This window comes from Erinaceus europaeus, chromosome 14 (assembly GCF_950295315.1).
Source record: "Erinaceus europaeus chromosome 14, mEriEur2.1, whole genome shotgun sequence".
Lineage (NCBI taxonomy): Eukaryota > Metazoa > Chordata > Mammalia > Eulipotyphla > Erinaceidae > Erinaceus > Erinaceus europaeus.
The window spans coordinates 27910495-27922980 of record NC_080175.1 but is presented as its reverse complement, the minus strand read 5'-3'; the positions used below and the strand labels follow the sequence as shown (position 1 = coordinate 27922980).

Sequence of the window (12486 nt, the reverse complement as noted above, 5' to 3'; positions counted from 1 at the left end):
ACCTGCAGACCTGCTTTACCCCTTATGAAGTGATCCCTCCTGTAGGTGAGGAGCCAGGGACTCGAACAGAGATCCTTACATGAGTCCTTGAGCTTTGTGCTATGTGCACTTAACCCACTGTGCTACTGCCCAACCCCCAATATACTTCTATTTTATAGAGGAGGAAACTAAGGATCAGAGAGACCCTGAGTTAAGACAACACAGTAGAGGGAGAATGTGAATACAGTTGTTCAAAGACCTGAGGTTTTGGTCTTTAAATTATGTCTGACTCCTTTCTGAAGTCCTACTCAAAACCCTAGCACATTTCTTTGTCCTAGTTGATTGTCTTAAACTAGTTTAAGGTGAAAACAAACTCTTGAGGTGTAACTCAAAAGATCCTTCTCACCAGGGTCAGCCTTGGTTTTACTAATCCCCAAGGAATGTGCCATTGTGTTTTTGGGGACTGAGGGCCACTCCCTAAAAGAGATCCAAATAACTAGTTCTTTTCAGAGTCCACATCCCCTTTGAAACCTGCCCACTAGGTGCCTATTTCCTGTTTTAGGATCTTCAGCTGATTTACAAAGTGCAGATGATGGGCAGCTGCTGAGGCCAATCAACAGGTCACATTCCTCTGCCTAAGTTCTTGCTCCTCCTCCTTCTCCAGCCATTTGGGATGACGCATAGTTTAGGTACCCTCCAGGGAGTGGCTTTCCCCAATCCTGCTGTACAAGCCCTCAAAACCCTGATTACACTTTGCATATAAAATCCCTAGCAGAGATCAAAGAAGGCACTGTCCTGATCCCTGGTAAATGTCTCAGATGTGGTGGCAGCAGGAACTTCAGAAACCACTTGGCATGCTGGTTAGTTGTCTAAGTGTGTTTCTGAGTTCTCTTGTGTGGACATGGCAACCTGTGTGAGTGTATGTCTCTCTACACACATGCTTTTCATCGGGAGAAAGTACAGATGAATGACTGCATAGGTGAGCCCAGGACTCTCAAGGATTGATGGGTTATGCTCAGAAGCTTGCACACATGTACACATCTCTCTCTCTCTCTCTCTCCCTCTTTTTCTTTATTGGGAATTAATGGTTTATGGTTGACAGCAAAATACAGTCATTTGTACATGTGTTAACATTTCTCAGTTTTCCACATAACAACATAATCCTCTCCTGGTCCTCCTCTGCCATCTTGTTCCAGGACCTGAACACCACCCCCCCAGTCTTTTATTTTGGTGCAATACACCAACTCCAGCCCAAAGTTCTGCTTTATGTTTTCCCTACATGTGTCTTTAAGACTAAGGATCTGTATGTAGTTCTAAGTTTGGATGTGCTCACATGTAAACTGCATAAAAGACATCAATCAAAAGATTTCTGAGTGGCCTGGGACGTGACTTGGGGAATAAAGCACTGACATCTCAAGCATGAGTTCCAGAGTTTGATGCTCAGCATCACATGTGCCAGAGTAATATTCTGGCTCTCTCCTTCTCTGTTTCAAATTAATAGATATTTTTAAAAAAGGGGGAGGTAGAGGCAGGCACATGTGGTAGTGTACATATGCTACAATGCACAAAGACCCCAGTTCAAGCCCCTGGTCCCCAAGTGCTGGGAGAAAACTTCACAAGCTGTGAAGTAGTGCTGCAGGTGTCTCTTTTTCTCTCTCCTTCTTTCTCTCTCCTTCCCACCTCTCAATTTCTCTTTGCCTCTAGTAAAAAAACAAACAAACATGGGGCTTTGGAGCCTCAGGCATGAGAGTCTGTTTGCATAACCATTATGCTATCTACCCTCCGCACCCCCAAAAATCTTTAAAAACAAAAGAAAAAAAGATTTCCCATACTGAATCATACTAAGAAAAGACTAAGCAGGGAGACTGGACAGGAGATGGGGGGTGGGGCGGGATGGGATGGGAGAAAGGAAACATAGAAAAGAGAATCAAGGCTGGCAGATAGATCAGCAGGTGGAGCTTACCTTACTGCATGTGCTTGGAGCCCTGCTTTCAATCCCAGTACCATGAGCAAACACCATGGGTGGCACCCAGGTAGCTCCATAGACGATGGAGCAGTGCTTTGATTTCTATCCTCTTTTTCTCTCTCTTTGTCTTCTCTTCCTCTGTCTACGGCCAAGGAGGTTGTTGGTATCCACATGTGTAAGACCCTCTAGAAAAAAAAAATGGAAAAGAGAGTCAAGTCTAATGATTCTAAATAAAAGATGTAATAAGCCCAAAATGTCCAGACAGATCCAGACAACCTTGAAGTTCTGGGCAGAGATGGCAGGTCAGACCTGGGGTAACCCCAAATAAGTGTCCCACACCCCCACCCCCACCCACTTCTCAGATTTTGGGTTCTAGTCTATCACCCACAGACCCTATGACCTCTCTGATGTTTAAATGGACTCCAGTGTTCCCCACCCCCACCCCAGCCTGCTCTAAAGGCAAAGGAAGCTTCTTCCAGAAGCTACTCCAAGGAGGTTTCCCTGACTTCAGAGAGATGGAGGAGGGAGGGAGGAGAATTAGAAGCCTCTGGAATGGGAACATTTTTTGCTGAGCCTGCAGGCTACCCAGCCCCTCCCTGGTTCCTCATTACTGAGGTCCTTGGGCGTAAAATGTCTTTTTATTTGAAGGCCAAGAAGATACCCCAGGTTTTGTTGATGACCAGGCCGGAAGCAGGAGGCTGGCTCTCTTGACCTTGAAATTATGACTGCACTTTTCTGCTGTGCTGATGCCCTCCTTTTCCAGAAACTTATCTCACTGCCTTAATCCTCTCTATGGGAGTCTAAAGATACTCCAAGAGGAGGGAAGCTAGAGAGGCAAGGAAGAGGACTTGAGGAACTCACAGTCTGGGAAACCCCATGGGGCAGGACACTTTCTGTGTCTACAATTCCCAGGGATGACATTTTACATAAATGTTAATGCAATAAAAAGAAATAGTAATGGCTGAGAGTCAGCCAATGGCTTGGGAAACTTTTGCACCGCTTCATCCTGCTGTTGATGCTGATAAAGGCTTGATGTCAAATAAAGCCAAGTCTACCTCCTTATTGTATAAACAAAACAGCACGGAGTCACAAAGTTCATTGACCTGTTCTACTTCACATTTGTAAAGAAGGGGGAGCACAGACTGCTTCTGCAACTTCACATCTGCAACAGCAAAAGTGAGTTTTGAAACCCGCTGGCCACTTAAGGAACTCGGGAATTACTCCTGGAGAATGTGTAGGGAGGCAGGACTTTAAGTAGTATTTTAGTAGGAGGAAGATTTTTTATTTTGTGGGGGTAGGTGGATGGATGTTGGTGGTGGCATTGCATGGTGCCCAACAGACAGGTGCAGGTGGAAAGGTGTGACAGCGCTGGTCTCATAGGCACAAAGTGGATAATGATGGCCAGCAAGGGGGGGAGAAGAGCACTACCAAGAAAGTGCAAAGTAGTTGAGGGTCCTGAATGGCAGGATAAGCGGATGCAGTGTTCCCAATAGCAACAGGGCAGGTGGAGTGCTTTCTAAGTCTCTTGGAGGAGGAAAACCCCCAAGATTTGGAAAAGATAGGGTAGGATGTAAGCTGGAACCAAACTGACAAAGCAATGGAGAAAGTGAGGGTGTCAGTGGGAGGTCCCAGATTATGGGGTGGCTCTAGAGGCAGGCTACCTTTGGAAGAGGGGAGTTTCCAGTAAAGAGGGCCAAGAGGAGGGTGCCCCTAACAGCCCAGGGAGAGACTGTAGGCTAGCACTGTCTCTCAGTTTAGGGTGCCATGCTGTGACCATTCTTACCAAGCACTCTGCAGGGCGGCCCCTGGTGCTGTGTTCCAGGCCTTGCGCCTCATTGAGAGGTTATTAATAGGGAGTTTGTTTGGTGTCAGAGCGCAGACATAAACTGCATTAGCATTACCCCATAATCTTATTTAGTAAATGCTCAGGCCGCTCCATCTCCTGTAATTGCATTGGGAAGATGCAATATTTATGAAAGGGGAGAGGGGGACGTCACTGCTCATCTCAGTACTGCAGTAAATGTCTGGGGAACATGGAGCCAGGCCACCAGGGCAGGCAGCCTCTGTGCCTTGTGCTCTGGGGATGAACACTAGACCTCGCGCCTGCACAAACCTGCCAGCTACCTGGGGCATTACTGCTCCAGAAGGTCCCAGTCCCCCACCCCCACCCCCGCCCCGGCCTCAGTGTATGACTCCCTCTAGTGGGCCTGACTTCTAGGGGGATCTCACTTTGGAGGAACTTGATAGAGGGTGGGGTAGCAGCAAATGGGAGCTGGGGGCCAGGAGTTCTGGCTGGGGCAGGGTCCCATGGCAGTGCTGGCCACAGGGACAGGCAGCCCTCTTCTACCTGCCCAAAAGCCCCATGGCTTCTGGAGACCCTAGATTCCCAGACTCACTTCAGCAGTCTCAGGTCTCTTGCCTTCAGTGGAGGAGGCAAGAGCGTGAGACAGAAAGGGGAGGATGCCTAGCTCTTGAAGCCCAGAAGCCTACCAAATGGGGGGGGGTCTTGGGGAGCCCTGCGGGGGGTGGGCAGGGAGGGGATGGCATAAACTGACCTACACACACACAGACATTATTGCTACCCCAAGCCCAGGCACCCCTAAGAGAGAGGTATTGTTTTCCAGCCATGTTTTGGGGGTGCTCCTGGTGTGAGGGTGCTGTGAGTGGAACCCCAAAGGGCCAGGTGCACTGGGCCAGCCCAGAGAGGGCCAATGTGGATGGCTGGGCAAAAAGGACACTGGTGCTTGGAAGTCATGGTCCAGGATGGGGAGGGGGACAGGTGCTGAAAAGTGGGGGTTCAGGAAGCAGACCAGCAGTGATGGTGGTGGCATTCAGGTGCAGACCATGGGAATCTGCTGACAGCAGGAGACCCTCCAGACAAGTGCTTCCCAGAGTGCCATAGTCTTGAGGCTGGTGAGGTCCCTCAAGGCAGGAGCTTGATCTCCTCACTTTGCCCCGTCCACACCTTGTCCACACACCCTAGAGCACCCCTACTCTGTGCTGTTAGTCCTCTTGTACACTCGCCAAGCCAGCGCGACACACTCGCTCACTCCGGATCTCACTGGCACTTGCGTCTGCCCAGCGATGACCACCTCATTCACCAGGGCCGTCACCTGCCTCATTTCCGGTTGGAGTTGGGGATTGGGGTGGGGGGATCATCTCCTTCCCCCTCCAGTCCTCATTCTCCTGGCTATTGCAGACGGCGGTGGCTGAGCGCCCGTGTGGAGGCTGGGCGGAGGAGGGCCGCGGCCCCTGCAGGTGTCAGCGAGGCGGCCGCCCCATTAATCACAGCCCTTCTCTGGGGGGTCCCTGGTGACCAGTGGCACCCGCAGCCCGCGGGACAATGGGATTATTTCCAGGGGGAGAGGCCGCCTCGGGCAGGGGCTCAGGCGGCGCTGCCTCCCTCCTTCAACCAGTCCCTCGGTACCCATGGAGCGCCTGCGGCGGCCGGCGACGGGTGGCAGAGGGACGCGAGGGGCGCCTGGGTGGCAGGCCGGGCAGGTCTAATTCAATTAGCTGGGTGGCCGCCCCCTCCAAGCCTCCGCCCGCCCGCCGCGGGGGCTCAGCTCCCGCAGCTGCTCTTTGTGCACCGAGTCCATGCATATGGATACCGCCCCTCCCTCTGCCGGCCCCTCCCAACCAGCATCTGCGGCTCGGCCCTCCTCTCCCTCCAAGAGTGGGGACCAGGCCTCCCCGGAAAAGTTGGGAACAGGAGGTGCTCAGGACCTGTGCGTGTGCGCATTCGGGAGGAGGCGGTGTGCGGGAGGGAGCGTACCTGAAGGATTGCGGGAGTGTGTAGCTGGCACCTGAACACTTGTCAACTGCAGAGCAGGTGTGTGTGTGTAGGGGGGGTGGGTGCTGTGCAAAAGGGTCCACCAGGCCGGCTGCCTGCGTGAAGAAGGCTCTGGGCGTCTGTGAGCCCCACAGGCAGGCGTGTCTGCATTGTGTGTGCGGGACTACAGAGGGGCCTGGGGGGCCTCGGTGTGAGTCGTAGTTTCTGTCTGCAAAGGCTGGCAGTGTCTGCCTGTGACCCTTTGTGGATCAGTCTCAAGTCTCTTTGAAGGCAGGACAGCAGCTGAGGCTCCCTGGCCCAGTTCCCTCCCCCACCCTGTCGTTTCCTACTGGGAGAAGAGCTCTGAGAGTTCACTTCAAACTCCTTTATCAGGGACACTTCTCCAGCCAGCAGGTCCTGCGAAGAATGAGGCTGGCCTGGGTTTCCAGTCCCTGGGCAGCCTGGACCTGACTCCTCTGATGCCTTGCAGCTTCCCATGTGCTCTGGAGGCCAAAATTGCCAGGAATCCAGGCCAAGGTGGCCAAGCTCCTAGGTGAGGCTATGGACTGTCCTCTCAGCATGGCTTCCCTCCCATGTGAGAGCTGGGAGTCTCTCCCAGAGGAGGAAGAGTTTAGGAGGATGTCTGAGTAGATGTGCACTGACAATTCTAGTCAGCAAAGCTCAGTTCCTGGAGGTGAGGTCTCTCCTGCCCACAGAACAATTTTCAGTGCTGCCCTTGGGTGGCATCACAAGGAGTAGGGTGATCTCAGGAAATTTGTGGCAGAGGTGGAGGTGTGTTAGTCCTGAAATCTCTGTTCCCTGTCCCTACCCCCCACGTGTACTCTGAAATTTGTTGGACTCCTGAGCATCCACTTGGTAGGCTGAATGAATAGAACCCAGAGGAGCCAGCTGCCAAGTATGGTGAGTGTGAGGGGAGAGGGGTTGGGGCCTCTTCTCTAGATGAATTGCTCTTGGGGACTGACTGGTAAAAGCCAGACTATCTAGGGGGATCTCCAGAGCTGTGGGAATGCCAGACCCTTTCGTGGGGCTCTGTGCTGGCAGATTTCTCTTAGCCCCACCCCTTACCTTCACTCTGGTGTCCCCAGGGAGATCTAGCCTGGCAGACATGCTCAGAAAGGACAACACTACTCCACCCAGAGCTGGAAGGAGGGAGCCCAGGTTCTGGGGGAAGACGGGGCTTGGGAGAGAGGTGGTCAGAGACAGGCCTGAGGCTCTAGCTGATGTCTAGGACTGATGAACATAGAAAGGAACAGCTTCCTTCAGACCCAAGCTGATCCAGGGAGCCCTACAAGGGAGGACTGGACATAAGGACCCCCAATGCTTTAGAAGGATTTGGGTGAGGGTGGGAGGAGGAGGAAGGTATTGGTCCCTGGAACAAGTAACAGCTCAGATGTAGCTTTAAAAATATTTTTATTAATTAATGAGAGAGAAAAGGAAAGAGAACCAGAGCATCACTGTGGCACATTTGATGCTGGTGATTGAACTCAGAATCCTCTGTATGCAAATCTTATGCTTTATCTACTGAGCCACCTCCTGGGACCCACTAAAGTGTGTGTTTGTTCAGGAAGGTCTGTCCACTGTCCTTCTGTCTTCCACCATTCAGAGTCCCTCCAGGAATAGGAAAATGTGTCTATTGTCTATACTGTGTTGGTCCTTGGTCCTTAGTCCTCAGTCCCTGTTAACTATAAGAATGATGGGGGAGCACCCAGGGTTGCCCCTGAATTATCCCTCACTCCCAGTCCTGAAGCATCATTGGACTGTATAGCTGGAACCAGCCTAATCCACTTTAGCTCTCCCTCAATCTGGGCTCAGAGAAGTTGCCATTTGGAAGGGGAGATCTTTGCCCCTTTACTGAGACAGGTGGGTAAGACAAAAGAGGCCAGGGAGTCAGGCAGTAGTACAGGACTGGTGTAAAGATCCTGGTTTGAACCCCCGGCTCCCTACCTGCAGGGGAGTCGCTTCACAAGCAGTGAAGAAGGTTTGCAGGTGTCTATTTTTCTCTCCCCCTCTCTGTCTTCCTCTCCTCTCTCCGTTTCTCTCTGTCCTATCCAAACAACAACGACATCAATAATAACTACAACAATAAAGCAATCAGGGCAACAAAAGGGAATAAATAAATAAATAAAGGGTTTTAAAAAAAAAAAAAACAGAAGGGGCCCAGTAGTACTGGCAGTCCAGATCCACAGTCTCACCATGGATCACTTCTCCTCACCTGGCCTACCTTTCCCTGCTCTTGGATATATCCTTACCCCCTACCCCATAGTCATAGCCATTCCCTTAATAGCCACATAGTAACTACATGGCATCCTCCCAGAGACGCATGCCCAGGGCAGCACGCAGCATCATTACACATGTTCACACCATGGCAGAAGAAACCCTCAGACCATCATATGTTCCATCTCTGAGAACAGCTGAACACACTCTAATGCTGGTGTCCCAATGCACACCTAGAAACCCCTTCACTGTCATGCAATTTCCCCCTGACAGATGCATGTCTATTTACACCTGTATCCTGACAGTAAGACCAGGGACCTAGTGAACTCTATCAATGTTTGTTGGCTCAGTTATTATTATTTTTTACAGATGTGCCTAGTATGTTGGCTTAGCTACCTTTTCTCCTAATTGAGGTACAAACATTTCCACTTGGTTCCCCTGTCATGGATCTAGCCCCACAAAGTAATTAAGCGATCGTATACACCCCTAAGCTAAAGAACAACCCCTGGCCCAGGGGTCTCTCCCCAAGGGGGTGGCAGCCACGTGGGCTCCAGTGGGGCCTCCCCCAGTAGCCTAGTCATTCCTCCCCCTCTCCAGCTCCAGCCTCGGCACCAGCTGCTGCTCTTTTAATTGGAGGTACTTCTTTATTCTGCAGGCGAGGAGGGCAGTGGCCCTTAGGGGAGTGTTGCCAGGTGGCCTTGGGGCTGGAACTCACCTAGAGTGTGTATGTGATGACTCCTGCAAGGCAAGGACAGCATCTGCCAACTTTGGAGATGAGGTAGCAGCTTGTAATGAATGGAGTCAAACAGGTCACCTCAGAGTCCAGCCTCAGGCCCTTTCAGCTCTTCATATCTTGGCTTTCTCATCTGTGAAATGGAAGCAACAAAAGTCACATAAGGACATAACTGGGAAAGAGAGTGAGGTAATTACTGGGACTGAGATAGTCTAGGTGCTTTGTTAATCCTGCTCTCTGCCCCCCCCCCCCCCCATCTAGCAGGGCTGCTTTGGAGGCATTCAAGATCTCAGAGCCCAGAAACAGTCTGCACCTGCTTAAAAACTCTGTGATCTCCCCATCTCAGAAAATGGTGAAATCCATAGCACTATGCTTAGATCATAATGCTTTCAGGAGGGGAAGGAGCTAGATTCCCACAATCCCCATTCTCTTACAGTGTTTTTCCAGCAGAAAAGAGACAAGAAAAGCTACCCTTAACCCTCAGCAACTGTCTTACAGAAGACAAAGGCCAAGGTCTTTAAGCACATCTTCTTAAGGCCATCTTTAAGTCCAGCACCCGAGAACTGCTTGGGATCAAAGTGGACACTGAAAAGGAGAAAAGATGTCTGGGGAATAGGAGGAGCTCAGGCACATGGGCAGCCATAAAGTCAGGGAAATAGAAGACTTCCCTGAATTGCTAGGACTTTGATGAGAATTCTGAGAGGGGCTGGGTGGTGGTGCACCTAGCTGAGTGCACATGTTAACAAAGCTTTCTTCTGCAGGTGGGGACCAGGTGTTTGAATCTGCATTGTGTCCTTGTGCATTGTTTATCTTACACAGTCTCTACTTGTGTTCCTACTTGCTATTTATTTATTATTTATTTTGCCTCCAGGGTTACTGCTGGGGCTCTGTGCTGGCACTATGAGCCCACTGCTCTTGGCGACCATTTTTTCCATTTTATTGGATAGGACCCAGGGAAATTGAGAAGGAAGAAGGAGATAGGAAGAGACAATAAGACACACCTGAAGCCACTTGGGAAGCTCCCCCTCCCCCCCCCCCACCAAGTGGGAATCAGGGCTTGAAAATGGGTTCTTGTGAATGGTAACTTGTACACTCAGTCAGGTGGGTCACCACTCACCCCCCTGTTCCTACTTGTTGTAAAGGAGACACAATTCAGGCACCATGATATTCAGCCCCCTAATTCAGTGGTTGGCAAAATACTCACAAAGTTCTACATTCATCACCACTATCTAGTTCTGGAATATATCCATCACCATGCAGCACTGTGCTCAGATAACATTGCTTCCACAGGGGAAGGGGGTCAGACTCTCACATGCCAGACTAATAGAAAGTCTCTACCCATCTGTCATCACCCCCTATACCCCCGTCTTCTAACTCCTGGTAACCACTATCCTACTTTCTGCTTCTCTGGATTCCCTATCCTGGATGGTTCATGTCAATGGAATCATATAATATATCACTTTTAGCAGGACTGGTTTCTCTTTACTTAATATAATACATTCTAATTTCTTTCATGCTCTTGCATGAACCAAGACTTCTTTTTTGTGGTTGAGTGATATTCCTTTATATGGATATACCACACTTTATTTATCCATTCATCAGAAAAGGGACCTGTGAGTTGCTTCTACTTTACAGATTATGAATATTGATGTTATAAAGGGCTGGGGAGACAACATAATGGTTATTAGTTAATAAGCCTAAGTTTAATAAAACTACAGAATTAAAATGAATCATACTATTATGAGGTCCTAGTTCAACCTACAGCACCATCATAAGTCAGAGCTGAGCATTGCTCTGGTGCTCCCCTCATTAATATAAGTAAATAAAATATCCTTTAAAATAGTGTTATAAACACTCATTCCATTCTATTAACCATTAAAGTAGGAAATTTCTATTGACTTCACAGTGTTGTTTCAAGGGTTAAATGAGATCATTGTGGTATGTACCTGGCCTATCATTTCTCAGTGAAACATATCTATCTCTATTTTAGCTCTCTGGCAATAAAAGGATATAAAAAGATGAATTCAGCTTCAAACACTTTCCAGCAAGAGGTGAGGGGTAACTCAGCTGGTAGAGCACAGGACATGCATATTTTTGGCTCCTGGTTTGATTCAGGACTGCACATACCACACTGGTGCCCTGGTTTCACTTTCTCTCTCATGTGAAACACTATATCTCATGTTAAATAAAATAAGTCTTCCCCCTGCCCAAAACACTGCTCAGCTCTAGCTTATGATGGTACAGAGATTGAACCTGGGACTTTGGAACCTCAGGTATGAGAGTCTCTTTGTATAACCATTAAACTATCTCCCCTGCCTCCAAATAAGTCTCTTTAAAAACTTCCAAAGAAGTTTTAAGCTCCTAGAAGTTTGGCACCTGGATTGGGTAGATGGAGAGGAACCACCACCAACTTCACAACTAGTTTTGCCTCAGTGGATCTTTGCTCACTGCCTGGAGCCCATGGAAGCTTCTCCCCAGCTGGCTTTGCAGAAGCAAGTACCATCTACCACCCCCCCCCCCCAGGGATTCACTCCTGAGTTGGTGTAAGAGTTTATTTTATTCTCCACAATAATATTTTACCACCTGATCTCCTCTAAGGAATGTAAGTTCCAGGAGGGCAAGAACATTGTTTTGTTTCGCTCATTGCTATTTTCTCACTTCCAAGAACAATGGTAACTAGCACATTTTCCACTCAAGATGAGCCTAGCTAGAGGGGTTGGGGCTGTATTCCCCAGTGGGCACCAGAAATGAATAAGCCATTCCCTGCCACTAGGAGGGCTCTTCAGATGAAGGTAAGAGCAGACTGCAGGAGACCTGCTAAGTAGAATGTCAGTCTGCATCTATCCTGGCAGGGACAGCCCTTCCCTTCCGGCCTGCTAAATCTGAAATAGACCAGAAACAGATCCCAAGTGACCTAACCTGTACCTTTCCCAGAGCTTGGCTTCTGGGAGGGAGCAGACCCTCCCTTACTGGATGGAGGAAAGAAAGAAAGCAGAAAAAAGGGAGTTTCCTCCTCTCCTGGCTTGAAGCCAGTGAGCCACAGACAGAACTTTGAAGAGGCCTAAATTTGTTCTGGATGTACTTCCCTGATCTTGGTCCCATCAAACCCCACCCCCCACTGCCTTTTGCTCCTTAGTCTCCCAAGATTCCCAAAGGTAGAACATAGTTCCTTCCCCTCCCCACAGCCCAAGGATTTCTTGCCTGGAATGACCACCCCTTCTTTACTTGATAATGGGAAATCGGAAATCGAGCTGAATGAGTTTACTCACATACAGTGTGGGGAATCTCCTCAGTTTCTAGAACAGGCCACGCTGTGGTGGTTGCTGATTCTTAACCAGTATTATAGCCAGTTGTTCACAAGCCCAAGTTATAAAGTAGGCAAACCTGAACTCACCTTCCTGCTGGAGGGCTGGAGTTCCAGGAGCTGCCTTCTTTACTACCCCAGGACCTGAAGTTTGGAGTAATCCCCCTGGTTGACCGACAGGTGTTTCCCCACTGATCCCGTGGGAGAGTCTCCAGGGTCGTAGGACGCCCCTTCCCCCAGAGGTCTGGTGGGCTGGATTCCTTTGAAGCAGTTCAAAATGAGGGGGTGGCCCTCATCAGGCTAAGAAGCTGGTTCCGACTGCCACGTCCATCGTCTGTCTGGGAATGGCGGCCTCCTGTTCTTTCTCTTACCTTTTCAGTCTCGCTGTCTTCTCTTCTCTGGATTCCTGAACTTCTTCTCGGAGCCTGAGTCTCCGTCCCTCCGTCTCTGGCTCCAGCGTGGGTCTCCGCTCTCGGCCTCCCTGCTCTCCCTCTCCG

The 12486-nt window shown here is 49.8% G+C and overlaps 1 long non-coding RNA gene across 2 annotated transcripts in view; it reads right to left on the bottom strand.

Moving 5' to 3' along the window:
- LOC132532766 (uncharacterized) overlaps positions 1-12450 on the bottom strand; it is a 62846-nt gene extending 50396 nt beyond the window's left edge. Inside the window, exons 1-3 of one of the 2 annotated variants that reach the window (XR_009544688.1) lie at positions 12361-12450; positions 8668-8818; positions 1943-2130 (exon numbers count right to left, since the gene is read on the bottom strand). This is a non-coding gene — a long non-coding RNA (uncharacterized LOC132532766). Of the gene's footprint in view, positions 1-1942; positions 2131-8667; positions 8819-12079 lie in introns of both variants that reach the window. The other variant, XR_009544687.1, reaches the window with a different exon arrangement.
- Positions 12451-12486: the final 36 nt, after the last annotated feature.